Source organism: Lepidothrix coronata, unplaced genomic scaffold, assembly GCF_001604755.1.
Source record: "Lepidothrix coronata isolate B3197 unplaced genomic scaffold, Lepidothrix_coronata-1.0 Scaffold123, whole genome shotgun sequence".
NCBI classification, from domain to species: Eukaryota; Metazoa; Chordata; class Aves; order Passeriformes; family Pipridae; genus Lepidothrix; species Lepidothrix coronata.
Window position 1 is genome coordinate 1068801 of NW_016690303.1, and position 14926 is coordinate 1083726.

Here is a 14926-nt window from a genome sequence, read left to right on the forward strand (position 1 = left end):
ATCACAACAAGCAGAAAATGAATGAATTATTAATTATTCAGTCCTAGGAGGAAATTATAACACTCTTTAAAGAAGCAAGCATGTTTAGGAAATGAAGCAGTAAGGAAAGCTTCTCTCAAAGAAACAGCAATATTTATTTGACAAATCTGTTGAAGAAATATGAAGCCAGCCTCCTAAATTAAGGGAGAAAGTGAATAATTTGAATGAGACTATTAATACCATTAAAATTGATTGCCTTAAGATTTGTTGTTGTGCTGCTAGATTAAAAGATAGATCAATGTCAGTTTTGTATGGGAGCCCCTCCCACACCAATCAATCAGTGACTCTACAGCTGCTGCTCTCCATCCCTCCCAGCACATTCTTATTTCTTTTCCACTACTTGAGTTAGGGAATGGTCACGTCCTTAAGCTGTTTACTTTTCCATGAGTGAAATCTGGTCTACATGAGGGATGTCAAATAATCCTTGCTATGGAGTCCTCCTGCATAGCGCTTAAACTATATGCTCTGGGTAGGTGAAAACCTGCCCTATCTGTGCCCTGAGCTGAATGGAAAAGGATACCTGAGGACAGTAATAAATTGCTGAGCTACTGAAAGCTATTGAGAGGCTACTATTATTAGCACGTGATGTGTAATGCACTGACACAGATCACTCAAGGGTTGGTTTTTTTTTTTCTCGGTATTGGACACAGGCAGAATCAGTTCATTTGTGTCCATGACAGACTCCTGTAGTGGGTTGACCCTGACTGGATGCCAGGTACTCACTACAGATGCTCTCTTACTCCCCTCTGCAACTGGACAGAGGAGAGAAAAAAAAAAAGCAAAGGATTCATGAGTTGAGATGAGAGCTGGAAGAGGTCACTTACTTACCACCATCATAGGCAAAACTCAAAGTGGGGATATTGATTGAATTTGTTACTAACAAAGTCAGAGCAAAAGAATGAGAAGTAAAATAATCTTAAAAACACCTTCCACCCAGCCCCCTTCCTTCCATGTTCTCCCTCCTCCCCCCAGTGGTGCAGGGGTTAGAGTCAATTGTTTCTGCTGCTGCTCAGGGAGAGGAGTCCTTCCCCTACTCCTATGAGGTCCCTCCCATGGGAGACAGTCCTTGATGGACCTCTCTGGTGTGAGTCCATCCCACAGGCAACAGTTCTTCCCAAACTGCTGTCCCGTGGGTCACTTCTCCATGGGGTGCAGTGCTTCCTGAATGAGCTGTACCAACGTGAGTCCCCGACAGGGGCCACAAGTCCTACCCAGGAAAAACCTGTTCCAGAGTGGGCTCCTCTCTCCACAGGCTGCAGGTCCCCAGCAGGACCCTGCTCCATCCTGGGCCTCCCACGGGGTCACAGCCTCCTTCGGATATCCACCTGCTCCAGCATGGGCTCCTGCATGGGCTGCAGGTGGGTCTCTGCATCCCGATGGTCCTCCATGGGCTGCAGGGGCACAGCTGCTCCACCATGGTTTTCACCATGGACTGCAGGGGCCACAGCTCTGGCACCTGGAACACCTCCTCCTCCTCCTTCTGCACTGACCTTGGTGTCTATCTTGTTCTGATGTTCTCACTCTGCTCTTCCCTGGCTGGAATTTTCACTTGCTCAACAACTTTTGGTTCTTAAATATATTATCACAGAGGTGTTACCATTACTCCTAATTGGCCCAGCCTTGGCCAGTGGCAGGAGGCCTGTCCTGGAGCCAGCTGGCATTGGCTCCACCAGACAGGGGAAGCTTCTAGCAATTTCTAACAGAAGCCACCCCTGTAGCCCCTTCCCGCTACCAAAATCTAGCCACAGAAACCATTACAGCTCCCATTGATGTGGAGTACCTGTTGCAAACATACAGCTAGTGAGTGACTTTTTCAGATGAGAAATGTCAGATACTAATACTGTTAAGTACAAAATATGACTTGACTGTGATTTATATAGCTGACTATTTTGCTTGATGGAAATCTGACCTTGAACCCTTAGTGTGTTCTCCTAAAGCCTATCGATAGTATTACTGACATATCCTACAAATTTTCAGTATCACAGGGCTAGACTTGTGCCTTGCTGTAGAAGCTCCTTTAAAGTGTCCTTTTTTACATACTGACTGGGTTCAGTTTCTGGACTCATCCATATTCAAAATTGTTCAAAAAACATCTTGCATTATGCAGGTATAAAACCTCAAAAAGTGGAGCATGCAAAACCATCTATTGTGGACTCCCATGAGTAGGTGGGAGAGGCTGTGGCTGCCTTTGGGCTTGTAGTGTGCTGTTCAGAAGAGTTACCCTTGAGAGTCTGCTTCTGCCTGCAGGATACCACTGCTGAGAACACTTAGGACAGGGGGAAGTTTACATTCTAGAGTTCAAATCGACTGCAGCATCTTGCGATGAAGCTTGAAGTACTGGTTGTGATCATCTAATGGGCAGATTTATCAAGCAGATTTAATATGTACATGCTATATCTCTAATTTTTTCTTTCTGCCTGTTTGTGAGAAGGTGTCAGGAAGGGCCAAAGTCATTCGGGAGAATGTTTTCAGAATACCCTGAACAAATAACTTTAAAACTGGATTGCAGACTGCAAGCCAAGGTATGACTAAACTGCATGTGACAGACCTGAGAGATGGCAATTTAATCAAACTTTCACTCCGTTTCAGTGGTTTCCCACAGTACTGGACAAGCCTGCCTTAGAGTTTGCTTTGTAATAGCTTTAGTGGTGCTAATATTTGATATAACAAGATTAAGCATTTCAAGAGCTATAGACAGCAACAACTTTTTCTGATAAGAGTGCTGATTCACCCTGGCAGAACCACTGGATAGTCTGAGCCGTGACCACAGGAGACAGTGAAGCCAGAGTACCAGATGAGCATCTGAGCATCCTGAAAAATGAAGGATGTAAGTCAAGTCCATGTAACTGTGGTGTCTCACTGAAAACCTTTCATTCCTGTTAGTACTTTCGAGGGTGGTAATACAAACGGAATAACATGGAATCGTATAGATAAGTGGTAAGAAGTTATTTATTGTCCATGAAAATGTTCCACCAAAAATGTCATTCGTTCTCATCTGCTTATTTTTTTCCTCCCATCCCAGTCTCCTTACTCATTGCACAACACAATCCTCCAAACTGATCCTGACTTCAGAAGGAAAACCAAGGGTCACTCCTCATTGAATTGCTTCATAATGCATTCCATTTACCTTGGAAGCAAACGCTTGCATCCTTCAGAGATATTAAACTGCATGAGTGAGTGTGTATGTATACAGGCCACAATTCTGCCAGAGCTGTTGTAATATTTTTTTCAGTTAGGAAGTTTAGAAACAAGAGTTTCTTCTTCCTACACTTAATTTGATTTCACTGTTTGGATGTAGAAGGTACTACCATATTCTGTCAGCGTTTCAAGAACTGTGTGTGCAGGTCTAATCAATAGGGTGCTAAAATGCTGACAGAAGTCAAACTAGGTTTTCTAGTCTAGGTGTGAACCTTCCCCTAAAACATCCTTAGTGTAGACAAGGCGTGAAGTGCAAGGTGCAGCTGGAGCATGGTAAAAGCCACCTTCAAGTTTTATATATTTACTCTTTTCTAGAATACATACTTGCAAGAGAATTGCCCTATTTACAGGAGGAGGAGTTCTCCTAAAAATACTCTGGGAACTGCCAGTAGCAAATGTGATAGAGCTACATATATTGTTCAAAAAGAAGAGGAATAAAATGTGTCCCCTCAAGATGTTACCTAAAAAGGGCACACTTTCCTCATCTTACACTGTAATTATTCTGTCTGCATTATATCTGCTATGGAAATTTTGGCAACAAAGGAAAAAAAATCTGCATTTTAGGACATAGTTACCAGCATCAAGAGGATGAATATAGTGCTGCTATTTTCTTTTCCTTTAATGCCAACATCCACTAATCCTTATCCACAAAATGAGGGAATACACAGGAATAAGTTAGAAAAAAAATTGAAAGATATACTTACATCTCTGTTTGTCAGAGTCATCTAATTGAATGAATCCAAAGTATTGCTTGTTAGATATGGCACCTTATGGTGAAGGACACATATTTTCAAAGTACTGTTCTTAAAATTTAATCCCAGAAAAGTTAAACATTGATTACAGATAGACTACACTGTGTCAGAAAGCAAATATATGCCCATCTTAAAAGAAACCTTTCTACTTAGATAGCAGTTAAAAAGCTCTACTCACCGAAAGTTTTGTATGGTATAAAGTATTGAAGGTTTATTCTTTTATGTATTTAGATGGTGCTGTTCTCTTGGTAGCTTATTATGTTATTTGGCTCATTGATTCATCTTTCATTGATTTATATGACTCTAGATTTCCTGAGAAAGTACTCTGTTTTAGGAGTTTTTTTGGTGATGAAAGCTGTTGACTTGACAGCCTTGGGGACTGAAGACATCTACTGATGTTCTGTAGTTTAAGGAAACCTAATGTAAATTTCTGCTCACTAATCCATTAATTTGTCTCAAGTGTTTCTGGTAGGGAAATTTTTTGGGGTGATATTTCATCTTCTATGTTACTTACATCTGTGAGTCTGAAGCTCTCATGAAGTACTAGTGATGACCAGATTTCTGATACATAACAAAAGAATTCAAGCATCACTAACACTGGACATACATCAGAGTAAAAGATTCCTTTCAAAATATTTTTATTGAGTTAACGATGAGTTAAAGAAAACATTACACTACTTTTAGAATATCATCTATTTCTTCCTTATGTTGTGTTCCACAGTCAGTTTAGTGGTACAAGGCTTGGTAGCCCAGTATTGTTCCCCTGAGACATCTAGTCTCTGCAACTGTGAACCTCTCTAGAGTAATTCCATGGTCTGTAGCAAAATACTTACTAGAGGAATAAAGCTGATTAGCTGCAGACTTCCTTGGTCTGGAATTTAAATATAAAATTGTGTAGCTTTTTTTCTGCTGCTTTGTAAAACTGTTGTTTGTTTTCTGTAACTTAATTATGATTTTTGTTCAGTTGTACATTCTATTGTTTGCATTGGTAAACACATTTTTTGCAATTAAAGTGAACAGGTCCTGCCTCTGATAAACGTATTGAACTTCTGTCATATTTCCTCAGGGAAATATTTACTCATATTGCAGGAAAAAAACTCCAGAATTTTTACTGTAAAATGAGTCCGCAGACTCAAAAGAGTGAAAAGACAATTAGCCTTAAAAAATTGTGATAAAAATTAGGAATCTTCTCACAATTAATAATGTGCTTGCCTATTTTAAAACCAGCTTTAACATTTAATATGTAAGGGGTTTTTTCATAAATAAATCAAACTAGCAATTAGCATTATGGCCTAAACATGTAGGTAGAACTTGGATTATTGGTCTCCTGTATGTTTCAGTGTATGTGATATTGCTTTGCCTCTTCTTATGGCAGACCAGACTTAAAGAGCGAGAGGATCTTGAGGTCTAATTGACTCCTGAATTTCAGAATTTAAAGAGCCCCAGGCTCTGACAGTCTGACTTTTGTAAGGTACTCCAGGTCAAGTTCCTAAGACCATGGTTGCCTTTTAAAATTTTTATTCAAACAGTTTTAAAAAGGTTAAGAGCCTTATTTTTATGGAAACACAAATATATTAGAAAACCCTCTAAAAAAAGACCTTTGTAAATTCCAAAAAAATTCAATCCTTAAGAAACTATACTTGCAAGTCTTGATTCAAATGACAGCTAAGAAATGAATAGTAGCAATATTGTCAGCGTTTCTTTTTCCAAGATGTTCATAAACTATGATCTATCTTTCACCGTGCATACTTTTTATAATGAGGTTTCATCTGGTGACTCCTTCCTTCTTTGCCTCCACTGCATAATTTGGATCTGTATGTTCCATATCATTTTATGTAATTAGCCTATATTTAGATAACCCTCTGTGATGTGAGGTTCTGAGACAAATGCTTTTTCCTGGAAAAAATATTTTGTTGCAGCTTTTCTGAACTTCCTTTGGACCTGATGTGTGAGTAGAGCTGAGATCTGTCATATGATTTGCAATATCATTCTGTTCAGTTTTAATTGATCTCGGTGACTGAGAGTCCCTGAATGTATTTTAACTAGATAGACAGAAGCAGCTTGCTTAAGCTGACATTCAGGTACTCTTTCCTTTACACTCCTGACCCAGTTCCATAGGGGAACAGCATAAACTGTATGCAGTCTGTTACTATCCAATACAGCAGTGAAGTGGCATTCCCCCTTCCCATGGCTGATGCCTGTCATGCTTCATCAGTGCTGACAAGCAATTATTAGTCTTTGTTTCTTTTATACTCTATATTGGCAAAACAATCATTGCAAGGAATTGTAGAGGTAGAAACCATTATCTTTTCACTATAGTGGTAACAGAGCTTTTAGACTTACTGAAAATATCCATTAGGTTCTGCTTTCTTATCTATGAATATTTTCTATTTTGACCTGTGCTATTGCAGCAGTTGAATCACCAGCTTTTGCTGCATTAAGAATGGATGACTCTATTCTTTCATTGGGTGATTTTCGTCTTCTACTGGCCTTTGTTTAGGATTGAAGGTATTCTTAATTTGTTTTGAGTCCCACTATATTAAATATATTTTGCATATCAGTTTTAGCCTCATTGACTTGGAAGATTTTGTTTTCCTCTTAGCAGTTGTGACATCATAGGACATTCCTGATCAAGTCTAAAAAAAATCCCCACCGAAACAAACAAAAAACAAACAGAAAAGAAGACAAAATAGACTGAGACGATTTTTGGTTCTGAGTTGAGAGGGCGCTTTTTGAATTTCACTCTGCTTGGTCATCATATCTGTATGACTCACATACATCATTGTTTTCAAGTACTTTTAATAGCCTTCAAGAGCTTAAGCAGGATGCAGACAAGGAGATGAAAGATTTTTTTGCAGGTCTCTGAGCTACCAGCACAGCACAGTTATGACCTCCCACCTGAATTAGAATAGACACTAGTTATCAAAGGTCTCTTCTCCAGCAGGAATTGTCCTTGATTGAAGACACAGTTGGAGAAAAACAATTTGCCAGTGCAGGCAAAAGAAACAGACTCACAGATCCATAGAATTTACTTCTGCTCAGCTCTCTAGAGAGATCCAGTGCTGGTCCTGGCTATGGATTTTCATTTTCTCAAAGGACTTTCACACGATTGTGAAACCTCTTCCACCATTCCCACCGGTTCCCTCTACTTATTTGCTCTTGCCTCTTAGATGTCCCTCAGGTTTCCCCTGCTGCCATTCAAGGGTCATCTGTTAGTCTGTTTTGTTGAGGAAGTTTGTTTTCAAAGTCTCTTTCGTGCTGTCAGTTTCAGAAAACATTTGGTAACCTAAACTGGAAACTTCTCCTTCAACCTCTCCTTGTGATGAGTTAGCATAGGGCCTACAAAATTAAATCCCACTTGTGAAGAAGGAACATGGGCATACACAGAAGCTGAGTTATTTAGAAAGAGAGACCCAGAAATTGACTTCAGGACTAAAAAGACATATCTAATGAAGATGGAAAAGGGGGAAAGTTTATGCACTCTTCCTGATTTGATAGCACCACTCTGTAGTACAGTGTTGCAAGAATTACAGCTTGGTCACTTTGCTTCAATTTGTATTGTTCAATACAAATTTTAATCAAATTCCTTAGGTATTACTTAGGATGAGGTTTTCTTCTTGAATTTGCTAAAGCTACCAGAACTATTCAACTCATATAAAACCAAAAAATTGCTTTTCCACACCTCATTTTTGACGTGGTCTATGAATGGTTTACGTAAAAGTAGTTATGGTCACCCATTATTACAATTTTAAAGGGTTTATTCTCTTTATCTCAACTTCTGTTTCTTTTTTCCTGATACAGAAGAAAGGTTTTATAATCCTATTTGCTTTTGTACTGGCATTTGACATCTTTGTCTTTGACATTGTCAGTGAATGAGAAGAGGGTCTGTCCAATATATAGCCCCAGTTTATCCCCAGAACTAAAAGATTTGTGCCTTTTTTTTTCCTAGTGGGTCATGTTGTCTGATAGTAGAGGAATGAGGAGACTTAGGCCCCTTATGCTGCATACAGATTGAGATGTGAACTGCTTAAGGAAGAATGGACTAACTCGTCAGTTCTTTCTAAACATGAATTATTCTGTCCCATCATTCCAATCCTTATCTATTTGAGCACTGTCTGCTCCCCACTCCTGTTCCCAAGGTACATTCACATTCAATCCCATTCTCAGCCTTACTCAACTGTAATTTCTCATTTGAACATATTAGAAATAAGCTGTTTTATTTCTTCTGTCTTGGGACAGACAGCTCTATTTCAGAACTACCTATTATATTTAGGTAGAGCCCTCCTCAAATCTTCATTCGCAAAGCCTAGCCATGATTATATTTAGGTCTTCTTCACTTGCTCTTTTCTTGTAGTTACTTTTAGACAGAAGCACAGGAGACAATTCAGCTGTCACCCTCTCACGTAATCTTGCAGGAATTGTCAGAGCTTTCTCCCAGGTGTCCCTTTTCTGGATCACACAGAAGAAGAAGGGAGGGTCATGCCTAGGTACTTCTCAAAGCATCCGGCTATGTGTCAAGAAGCTGCTTTAGCCTTTGACAGTCAACTAAGTACCTAGGGGAAGCTACAGACCTTCTTATCATGAGCTGCACATTCAAACTCCCTGACAGGAGACATCTTTCTGTCCTCTAGCCTTTTTCACCCATTGTCTGTCTACTGCATTTAGGTAGTAAAATCTTATACTGCTGCATATCTCAATCCCCACACCAGTAAGCCCAGTTTCACACAGCACCCTCTTAAGCATTCATATTTTGCCAGCAGTAAATATATGAATATGGTTCTTCTATGAAGAAAGAAGTCTCACTTTGTTGTCACTGAATTCCTTTAATGCCGTATATATTGCATGTAAGTACCTGCATAATGCTCTTCAGCACTGAACTCTAACCATGTCCTTTTCTTTTCTCTAAATACTTTAATGGAAGACAAGAGGAAGTGTTGGCCGCAAGCCAGTTGTCAACAAAACTTCCAAATTGTTCTTGGGCTCCGGTGAAGCTAGTCACTGATCCTACATTGAAAATATTATTGATACATATAAATATTAGTATTTTGGAAAGGAGAAACTAAAAGTTTACTAAAATGAAGAACATGTAGCAAGAAGTAGTTTTATATAAAGAAGACCATTGAAGTAACTTCTTTGTATTGAACTTTGCTCTGTTTTATTTGAAGCTGTAAATCTGTGTTGACAAAAAAAATGAGATCTTTTAAGTGTTATATTTGTAAAAGAACAGTTCTTGCTTATATATATATATATATTTCAATAGAAAAATTAAGTATGTGTTGTGAGACAGAAAAGTATTTTCAAGTTCCCAGGTTTCTGTCTCCATCCATGTTTCTTTGTAGATTTCCATGCAAAGGAAGTAAAGAGCAAAAAGAATAATGAACACTCCACTTTGCACCAGCTCTTGTCTTCTACCATCACAGATCACATGCTTCTTTCCTTACAGGCTTTTGGTTCAGTTTAAACATCAGCCTTTACAGTACTTTCATTGCTATGCTATGTGTTCTAATGCAAGTACCACTTAATATGAGTCACCGCCTATCTACTGTCTTACTTCTAAGTCACCAGAGCACTTTTTAGCCAACAAATTTTCCCATTTTTCCAACTGACCTTTGTTCATATTGTTCTTCAATTCTCATTCTATAAAAAGAAAAATTAGTACACAGAACAGAATATTAAAAACACAAACATTGTGATCTTATGAATGAAACAAGCAGACAAAAACCCTGAGAATTTCTTCTTGCTTGCTTACCTGTTTTTTTTTTAATGTAATTAATATTCTGCTCCTTTTGAGCATCCTAAAAATGCATAAGGGAAAAGCAGCCAAGAGAGAGATTTGCAAATGCAAAAAGGGTGGTTATTTGTGCAAATTACGAAAATCTACCAGTGTCTAAATGCCTTTTGTGTTTTAGATCTCTCTCAGAAATCCTTGTTTGCCGAGTTTGAGCCTTCAACCTGGTTCTATGGTCATCATAAAAGCCCTGCGAGTGGGGACCTAAGCTAGGAAAATCTGTCATTACTTCTAACTCTGGTGGCACTAGCAGGTGCTGCTGTATAAATACCTTGAAATGTGTAATAGCACTCCATGATTCAAATTTTCAGAAATCTTTTGTATTTGTCCCCAAACTACAAGCAGAGGGGATAGGGGTCTATTAGATTAAGATGTTTTCTGTGGAGTTGTACTGTTGTCAGATGATTGTATACAATATTTGTGTTCAGCTTACTATTTTTAATTATACCTTTTTTTGAAGCCATTCAATGCAAACTTATTCAAATATTCTCTCTTGATTTATCGCTGCGGAGTAGACTATGGTCCCCTCCTTCATTATCCTACATGTGATTTAATAATCTTAGACTGTTATGAGCCTTACACGTTAAGGTAAGTGCTGACCAGGTACTTGTATGTAATTTTTAACCTTCAGTAGTGCAATGAGTGTGTATCAGTGAGTATCATACTGATCAGTATGGAAATATAAATAACACTTTGCCTTAAGATTTCATGAGCACATATCTCAGTATAATTTCAGCTGATAGGATAAGCATGGTAAACCACTGACAACTTTTAGCTGCATGTTTTTCTGAGGTTCAGCTATGTAATTTAGCTTGCAGTGATCTGGGTAACAACAGTATCTATGATATTATTAAAATAGCTATTCTCACAGTGATATGGTTAACTGAGCAAATTAAGAAGTACTTGACCTGCCCTGACTTTTTCTTTTTTTTTAGTATTACAGTCACAAAAGCCCATTTTTAAAACATGCTATTTATTTTTCTCTCACAGCATCTGTGTGGTGCCAAGTACATCAAAACAGCAAGGGAAAACTGCATATCCAGCAGGGAATGTAAAATAACCAGTTACACATGCTATAAAAAATAAGAAAATACTTAATAATCTTGGCAATTTTCAAAATTTTATACACAGTAAGGTAATTTTTGTGATAGATGGCTGATTTTTCCACGCTGATTGTAAATTTTTAGTCTTTCCTTCTTCCCAAGTTTTCAGTTCCAGAGCAACGTATACTTAAAATCTTATACCTGATATGTCTCATGACATTTGTGTCTAAAATTTCAATGCATAAAAATTTTTATATGGGAAGAGGTTGCATACTTATTCCGTTTGCCTTAACCTAACAAATAAATCTGAGAAAAGATAATCTGTATTTCAGTAGTAACATAATGAATGAATGAGATAAATTATTCATGGTCATTCCATCCTTTAAAACAAAATGGATTTGAGGAGGACATAACTGTTCTCAAGAAGGCAATCAGCAAAAGAATAGATCTGTCAAACAAATATTTCATGTTGAATTATTCACTGTACTCTAGCATTTAATTAACAGAAGAACACTGTTGTCCTTGCTCGTGTCCAGTTATCGGAAACCATTATGAGTTCCCTACCATGTCTCCTCACTTAGTTAAATACTGCAGAAAAATCTGTGTTGTGAAGAAGCTGGAGCCATCAATGTTTATTAATTCATGACTGGTGCTCAAAACACTGACCACAGAAATAAAGCCATGAATTTGAGGAGCTGTTCATGTAGCTGGCCCTTAATGGTTGTTTAGTTCTTGGCTCTGTATTTCTGTTCTCTGTCTGTTGATCAACACTGTACTTTAAAAAGAGAATCCGTCATTTAGAAGTGGAACAGCTCACCTGTCTGATGGCTTTTTGGATAATCCCTTTGATACTTTGTCACTGAACAGAACAGTCAGGTGTACGGGTGGAAATAAAGACATTTCAATTGACACATTGTCATGTTTGGGATTTTTGGATACCTGGAATTTGTTTTTCCTTTGTAAATGAATCCTTACTTTGCTCAGTTTGGGTTGTCATCCTCTGCAAATGAATTCCATTTCATCCCAACAAATTTTTAACAGCAGATTTAATCTAAAAAGTCACGGTTTGAACTTGGGACCATTTGCTTTTGAATTGATGCAGAAATGACACAAGCCCATTCTACATTGAGAAAAAAAATATTTAAAAGCTTGAAAAATACTAAGCCTCAGGCTACTTGTCCTTTATGTATTTGGTAGTAAAAGAAAAAGACTTTAGGGGATGGTTCTTTCAGCTTTTGCAGCAGACTGACAGTTAAAAGGGAAATAAACTAGAAATAGAGTAGAAATATCTGGAACCAGGCTTGTGATATGTTTCAAAGAGGTACCATATTTAGGACAGTTGTGATGAAAGTTTACAGTTATCTGGTGACAGTTCAGCTCAGCAATAAATATGTCCTGCATAGTATTTTGCATTATTATTAAAATTGAGATATTTGTGCACCTTTAAAACCACTGAAGTTCTATTCTTCACATTTTATTTGGCAAATAATTATGATTCCACCTTGCTTGTATCCTGGATAAGAAATTGAATGAGCCATGTAAGGACCATATTGGACAGCACGGGGAGCAATTAACCAGTGATAACAAGGAATGCTTTGCAACATACTTTATATCTTGTTTAATATCCGAAATAACACTGCAAATATATGCAAAAAAGAAGTCAGTCTGGACCCACTGTTGTCTTGAGAAAACTTTACAATATTTTGGTCTGTTAGGCAACTGCAAAACACAGGCACTGAATCCATTGGTCCATATGAGAAACAACAAATGTGGACTTTGCAGTTCCTTCATCCTAATAAATTATCACAGTCGTGAAACCAAGCTGAAATCTTCACCACAAACACTTAGGGAAGTCACAAACTTTCCCATTTCATATTACGTTAGATTAAAACTAGAATACTTTAACAAAAAATCCCTCCCGGTCAGGGCCCGGAAAGCACTTCTAGAGTTGATGTGACTCTGCTTGTCCTCAGCCCTGTTGTTTTCATTTTGTGGATTAACCTTGGACTCAAGTTGTTGCCCTGCTTTTGCCAGCAGATCACTGGACAGTCAGGAGGAGCTGCCCTCCTCCCCCTGCTTCACTGCCATGTGCAAGGGCTGGGCCTTGCTTGCTTGGGAGCTGCTCTGGGCCTCCCACTCCTTAGGAAGCCACCTGCTCTTGATGGTCCTTGACAATCCTTCCTTAGCTCTACTTGTTTCCTTGATTACTAAGAAACTACCTTCTAATCATCCTATCACTTTTAAGCTTATTTCATGTTTTGGTGTGATTTTTTTTCCCCCTAAAGCAAATACATGATTATCACACATTAAAAATTAAATATAAAAATTCTGTTTGTTACAAATGCATTGTTAATATTTGTGAACGAATGTGAGTTCTGCTGTTGAATGGATGGCCTGTTTCCATGTGAACTGTATAAACTCTTTCCAGAAGGAAGCTGTCTATTAGTTACTAACATGCTGTTTATACAGTTAGGAAGACAGATGATGAGACAGCAGATATGTTTGTTTTCATTAATAGTCATAGACTTTAAATTCAGAATAGGCTGTTTTGTTATCTACTTGAGTTCCAAGTAGAGCTGCTAAAATTTGAATTACTGCCTGGGTTCATCTCTTACAACTGCGACACTCCTCTTTCTGAGTATGATTAGATTGGTACAGACTCCTTTATTTCCCTTTAGCTATATTGGCTATGTTGGGGGCAGAAAAACTTTACTGCAAATCTATCTATATGTGTATTTTCTCTGCTTTTCACCTGTACTGATTCACCACTGTTGTTTTGACATGCTAACACTCTACAGTGACTTGGCAATGCAAAGATACCACATTTCTTTGGAAGATATTGTCCCCCAGGCAAGTTCATCTCTGATGAAGCTGGACATGACATGATGAAATGCAAGTGCTGGGTGATTCAGACCACTTCATAAGCTCCTTGATCTACCAACCCAGAAAGCAAGAAGCACTCTTGAAGGACTGTGATGATTAATATGTTTTTCAGGAAGCTGGAAGCAAGGGCTTCGCCAAATCTCAACATGCAAAGGTGATTATGTAAAAATAGAGTATAAAAAAGAGAAATTCTCATCCTGTGTGCCAGATATTTTTTTTCATCCGCCTCCAACGCAACTCTGTAAGATGTCTAAGAGACTGGTCTCAGAGTTTTGCTGCTGGTTCTTTCTGGGAAGAACATTTTAAGTGAAATACTTCACAGAAGTTAATGAAGGAACTTAGGAAGGCTTGTTAATGAGAGGTAGGTTGGTTTTGTCCTGGAATTTTGAAGAGAATAATGGATGAACTGTAGAGGAAGCAGGAAGATACAGACATACGAGAACAATCTTTTTCATGCTGCATTGAAGCTGTTCTGTATCCTCACTAACACTGTCCTTCAGGTGCTTCTGCAGACTGGCAGAGTAGAAGTGCTGGCTATTTGAATCTGAGCTAGAGGCTCATCAGTCCCATATTTGTGAAGGGTGAGTCAGAACAGGCTGAGTTGACAAAAGCTGGTTACAGCCAAGGCAGACAGACAGGTACACCTGGTCAGAAACATTCTGTTGTTGTTTACTATCATCTCAGACCAAAGCAGATTTTGACTGTGCCCCTTGGTGTTCATCTGGAATTGCCAGAGCTGGGACCCAACATCCCATCCCTAAAAGTGGGAGAGTGATTAAAAGTTAGCTACACTGACCTCTCCAGGTTACCTACCCAAGACTGTGAGTGACCGCACTGTGACTTGTGGGGCCACACTTTATTAGTGAGGGGTTCCTCTTTGATGTGATCAGCATCTCTTTTACAATGTGTGTGACTGTTGTCACACCAGCAGGGCAGCTGAGGAAATGTGGTAACATGTGGCTGAGGATTTCTGAACATCAGCTTAGATAGCTAGTGCTGCTAAACTGTAACACCGTCATGAAGATGTTGATGTGGTGTATGCTTTATGCACAGCTCAAGCACTGGCAAATTCCCCAGGAGAGGGATTGTATTTTAAATTTCTCCACTCATTCTTTAGGGAAGGCATCACTGTGCCTTCAAGCTAATCAAGGTGGATAGCTGAGGAATTTAATGCTCACGATGTACGAAAATGTCTTGCAGATCAGCTCAGACCCAGCTGTTAC